The sequence below is a fragment of the Cryptomeria japonica genome, chromosome 6 (assembly GCF_030272615.1).
Source record: "Cryptomeria japonica chromosome 6, Sugi_1.0, whole genome shotgun sequence".
Taxonomy (NCBI): domain Eukaryota; kingdom Viridiplantae; phylum Streptophyta; class Pinopsida; order Cupressales; family Cupressaceae; genus Cryptomeria; species Cryptomeria japonica.
Window position 1 is genome coordinate 534,258,951 of NC_081410.1, and position 5,803 is coordinate 534,264,753.

A 5,803-nucleotide genomic window follows, 5' to 3' on the forward strand; every position below is an offset into this window, starting at 1 on the left:
AGCAATTACTCTTATATAGTGTTTGCAACTATTTCCTGCTTCAGTGGTGTTCTCTTCCATCTCTTTTTGGAGTAGAGTTTTTTCCCATTTGGTTTTCTCTATTTCTCCGGTTCATAGAGATTTGGTTGTATTTGGGTACCTGATCAGGCCTTGTTGTCAGGACCCATCTTTCCTGCTTTCAGTAGCTGTTGTAGGTTTTAGCTTCTCCCTAAGTCTAGCTTAAGGGGGGGTGTTAGAGTAATTAAGTCTTTATTTGATTAATTAAACAATATTTGTTTAATTATTTAAGTTTCCTTGATCTCTTTTACACTTACGCTAACATTAGGTGCATAATAATTAATTCTTTTATTAATTATTATGTGCAAGCTTAGGTTTTCCCTTTTAGGATTTCTTGACCTATTAGAGGTTAATTTTCTTTTCTTTGTATTATTAATCACATTACACATTTTTGTGAAAATTGAGCTCTCATATTTTTGAGCATTTTTTTATGTATTTGGTTTTTCTTTGTTGCTTCCTTACTTCTCCTTGTAACATGTTAATTTCAGCTTGCAAAGATCATTTGGGCTCCTGTAGTGTTGTATTTCTCAACTCTCATATGTTAGAGTAATTGGGTCTTTACTTGATTAATTAAACGATATTTGTTTAATTAATTAAGTTCCCCTTTATCTCTTTTACACTTAAGCTAACATTAGGTGCATAATAATTAATTCGTTTATTAATTATTATGTGTAAGCCTAGTTTTTCCCCTTTAGGGTTTCTTGACCCATTAGAGGTTGAATTCTTTTCTTTTGTATTATTCCATTATCACATAACACATTTTTGTGAATATTGAGCTCTCATCTTTTTGAACATATTTCTGTGTATTTGTTTTTTCTTTGTTGCTTCCTTGCTTCTCCTTGTAATAGGTTTATTTCAGCTTGCAAAGATCATTTGGGCTTTTGTGGTTTCGTATTTATCAACTCTCACATGGTATTAGAGCCAAGACAGAAAACAAAGCCAAAAGTAGACTTCTGATTAGTTACATTACCGACCCAATTTGAGTCAGTATAGCCAACAATGTGAGGTTCCCCTGATGTGTAGTGAATGCCATGAAAAATAGTGCCCCAAATGTACTGCAAAATACGTTTGGTAGCTTGCCAATGACTCTCATGAGGATCATGGGAGAATCAAGAGACAAGGCCAACCACAAAGGAAAGATCAGGACGAGTGTGTGTCAGGGTACAACAAATTGCTAACCAACTGCATTAAAGTGTAGAATCTATTGAAGGAGTGGAGCAAGTAGTAATCAAAACAACCCATGACTGAAAAGGAGTGGCAGCAGGCTTGCAATCAAGCATGCCAAAGCGCTCAAGCATGTCAAAAGCATACTTCTGCTGGTAAATGTAGATCCCATCAGAAGACTGAATCACCTGAAGACCAAGAAAATAGTGCAGAAGACCGAGATCTGTCATCTCAAGCTGGTCCATCAAAGCTCGCTGAACATGATGAATCATAGAGGATGAGCTACCTGTGATGAGGAGATCATCGACATATAGCACAAGAATCATGATCTCACCCTCAAGATGCTAAATGTACACTGTGTGATCGGAATGACATCGGGTGAAACCAATAGAGAGCAAGGAGTCCATCTTCTCATACCAAGCCCGAGGGGCCTATTTGAGACCATACAATGAACGTTGAAGTCTGCAAACCAAAGAACTATCTTACACAAATCCCTGAGGCTGCTCCATATAGATTTCCTCCTATAGGTCCCCATGCAAGAAAGCACTCTTCACATCCATCTAAAAAATAGGCCATCCCCTAGAAGCTGAAAGAGATAGTACAAAACGAATAGAGTTCATCTTGGCGACAGGGGCAAATGTCTCAAAGTAATCAATACCCTCAACCTACGAGAAACCCTTCACAACAAGACATGCTTTGTACTTATCAATCGAGCCATCAACAACATACTTAGTGCGATACAACCAGCGACACCTAACCATCTTTCTACCCTTAGGAAGAGGACATAGATCCCAAGTATTATTCCTCATCAAAGAAGAATACTCCTCCATAGCACAATCCCACTCAGGGTGCCATGTAGCCTCTGAATACTTCTGAGGATCATCTAAAATGGCACGACTCAAAAGATTAGAACCCACAATATGAGAACGGGTGTGACGAGTATCTGAAGGATCACCGACCTTAGATCTTGCCGCCTCAATAGTAAAGCGAGCCCACTTTGGCATATGAGGTGGAGCAGGTGGAGGTGGGGATGGTAGATCATCAACAACATCATCAGAATCATCCTCAAAATAATCCTGAAGAGATGCAGTGGGAGGAGTAGGTAGATGAGTAGACACTGGAGACAAGGTATCCATTGTGGGAAGGTGCTCATCAAACTGAACATCCCGTCGAAACATTCCCTCTAAATGATAATATTTTTTTTCAGAGCCTTTATTGTGTTCTAACTCCAATCTTCTCTTGTGACAGGTATTTTTCTTGCAGATGCTCTTGGGATCTCAGAAGTTGTTCTTTCTCAACTTCAACTGAGAAAGGTAGACCCGAAGAGCATGTCCAACTGAGAAAGGTGAGACTACTCACGAGACAAACACTCACAAAACACATCAAAGGTAGGCATGGTGAAATGAGCACTCAAGCCATCCATGGTGGAGTAGAAAGTAGAGGCAAAAAACTGAAAATTACCCTGAAGCTTCGAAAGGATCAAGTGAATGCACTCAATGTCTGTCTTGATCTTTCCACACCCCTAGAGAAAAGATCTGGTAGTCTTGAATTTGTTCAAAAAATCCTCAATGGTGGGAAAGAAATCAAGTGACAAGGAAACCAACTCTGCCTCAATATGTAATGCCTGAATCTCATTAACCCTCCCGAAGAGAGACTCAAACTTCAACCACATAGTGCGAGGAGTGAGCAACTCATCGAGGTGAAACAAAAGACTGTCAACAACATGTAAAGAGAGCAAACTCATGGCCTCATCCATCTTGTTTCTGTGTTGAAGAAGCTCATAAGGACGCTGCAATAGAGGCTGAACCTCATCCAAACAAGACCACAACCCTCATGCCCTGAGAAGCCGCGTGATGTGAGGCTTCTAGATATGATATTTGTGTAATGTCAACAACTTAACTGAAGAATCTGCCATGAAACTCTGCACCTGTACCTGCTTGTGGTTTTTTTTATTATGCGATCTTTCAGAATAGACAAAAGATGCAGAAGGGTTTGTTTGTTTTGAGAGTTTTGGTGTTCTAGATTTCTGATATAAATGATAGAAAACGAGAAAAAAACACCCCCCCACAAGAGATAAACCCAAACCCTAGTACATATTGATGAGAAGGAAGTGGTGCATAAGCAAAAAAACTTCAAACTGAAATCTCATGTACCTGATGAAAAATATGAGAAACAAGATCACATATCTGAATAGAGCATGCTGAGAGTTTTCCAACACCTATTCGTTTTCAAAAAACGGAGTTTGTTTGCCCATTCTACAGCCTCGTATGTGTAGAAAAGAGACCCCACTTTGACTGAAAAAAAGTACAGTCAAACAACAAAATTGGAAAAAAAAATCCAATACCACAAGGTCCGACTTGAAACTAGCTTTCCGATGCCTATTCGTTTTCAAAAAAATGACTCTGTATGCTCAAGTTATGAAGAAAAAACCAACCCACCCTAAAAAAGAAAGAGGGAGGTGGTCTGGTGGCAGGTACGGAGGTGGCCCGTGGGCGGCACTCTGGTGGCGGAGCGGCGAAGGAGGGCTGTGGTGGCCGATGGGTGGAGCTGTCGGCTGGCGGGGAACTGTCGGCGGGGGAGAAGGTGCTAGCGGGCGGGGAACATGGGCCGGGGGCTGATAGGCGAGGCCCACTTTGACAGGGCTGGCGGGGACCGGACTATCAGGTCGGTGGCAGTGCTGGCAGGCTGACGGGAACCCCGACAAACCCCCCCAAAAAAGATTTTTTGAAAAAACTTTTGCCTTTGTTTTGATTTTTGATTTTTTTTCAAAAAATTCAAAGTTCGGCTTGCATGCCGTAAAAAGGAAAAAAATTTCGAATTTCGACAAATTTGGGTTCTGAATTTTTTTTGGCACGAATTTCGAGAAATTTGTCAAAAAAATATTAAAACAATTTAGAGCAGTTTGGGCCAAAAAAAAACCTCGTTGTTGGCTTTCAAAGGGCATTTCCAATCATTTTGATATATAATTTGACCTATTTTGGTAACAAGGACATCTGAGCAATGATTTTTTCAGTGGCACATTTTACGAGGCACAAAAATCCATACGGCTGTACCTGCAAATGCGTCAAAATTTTTTTGTCTTTAAAAGGTTTTTTTTTCTTTTGGTCATAACTTGGTCATACAAAGACGTTTTTTCGACAAACCTTATATTGTCGGAAAGCTCTTTCCGAGCTCTATCTAGATTTGGAGGTTTGATATTTTGATTTTTCTTTTTTGATGGTTTTTTTCTATGTCAAAGCCAGAGGTTAGTTTTTGCACTCCGGGAGACATAACTGTATTTCCAACCTTATGTCTCTTCTGATATTTGTATATATTATTTTGTAAGCATTTCTTTTTTTATAAACGCACTGAGATAAAGTGCCACTATGCATTGTATATTTGGGATCTTGCACATCTTGTGCCTTATTGTACATGCACTACATTATAAAGTGTCATGGGGGGGGGGTTGATGTTTGTCTTTGTTTGCCATCTTTCTTTGTCACGTGAGTGTTCCTTCCATGATATTAGTCTCATGATGTGTGTCAAGTGAGTGTTCCTTCCACGACACTATGTACTTTTCTTTGCACCTTCGATGTTCCTGGTTCTTCGTCATGCAGTTCTTGTTGGTTGTTCTTTTCAGTGTACCTGTCCCTCTCCCTTGTTAGCATTATGGGGGGTTTCTCCTATTGTTCTCATGCTTCCTTGGTTCGTTGGATCAACTCTTCAGGATTTGGTGTTTTATGTCATTTGTATCTTCGAGTTTAGTTGTTTGCCTTTGTTTGCCATCTAATTCAAGTAGTGTTATTTGAGGTCACTCATGCAGATTATAGTCTTCTCTACCTGATCATCTTCTATTTCAGTGGAGGTTCTTCAGATCGACAGTTATTCTTCGACAGTGTTTGCAAGTTCTTCATGCTTCAGTGATTCTTCTGCTCTTCTTTTGTTCCTATCTTTTGGAACATTCTTGTTTGGAGGCTTCTTCAGTCCTTCACTTGCTTTTTCTATCTCTTTTTGGAGAAGAGTTTTTTTCCCACATGGTTTTCTCTATTTCTATAGTTCATAGAGATTTGGTTGTATTTGAGTACCTGATCAGGCCTTGTTGCCGAGACCCATCTTTCCTGCTTTCAGTAGCTGTTATAGGTTTTAGCTTCTCCCTAAGTCTAGCTTAAGGGGGGGGTGTTAGAGTAATCGGGTCTTTACTTAATTAATTAAACGATATTTGTTTAATTAATTAAGTCCACCTTTGTCTCTTTTACACTTAAGCTAACATTAGGTGCATAATAATTAATTCTTTTATTAATTATTATGTGCAAGCCTAGTTTTTCCCCTTTAGGGTTTCTTGATTTGCCCAAGTTATGAGGAAAAAACCAACCCATATGGTAGAGGGCACACAGAGCTTTCCTGGTGGCAGGGCCGGGTGGAGGTGGCCTGTGGGCGGCGCTTCGGTGGCAGAGTCGAGCGACTAGGCTGATGGCAGTCGGAGGAGAGGTGGTCGCGGGTAGTGAGGAGGCAGCTGGGCGGGCGGCTCTAGGCTGACGACGACCGGAGGTGAGGCAGCTCCAGGTAGTGAGGAGGCGGTCGGGCGAGCGGCTCTGGGCCAGCG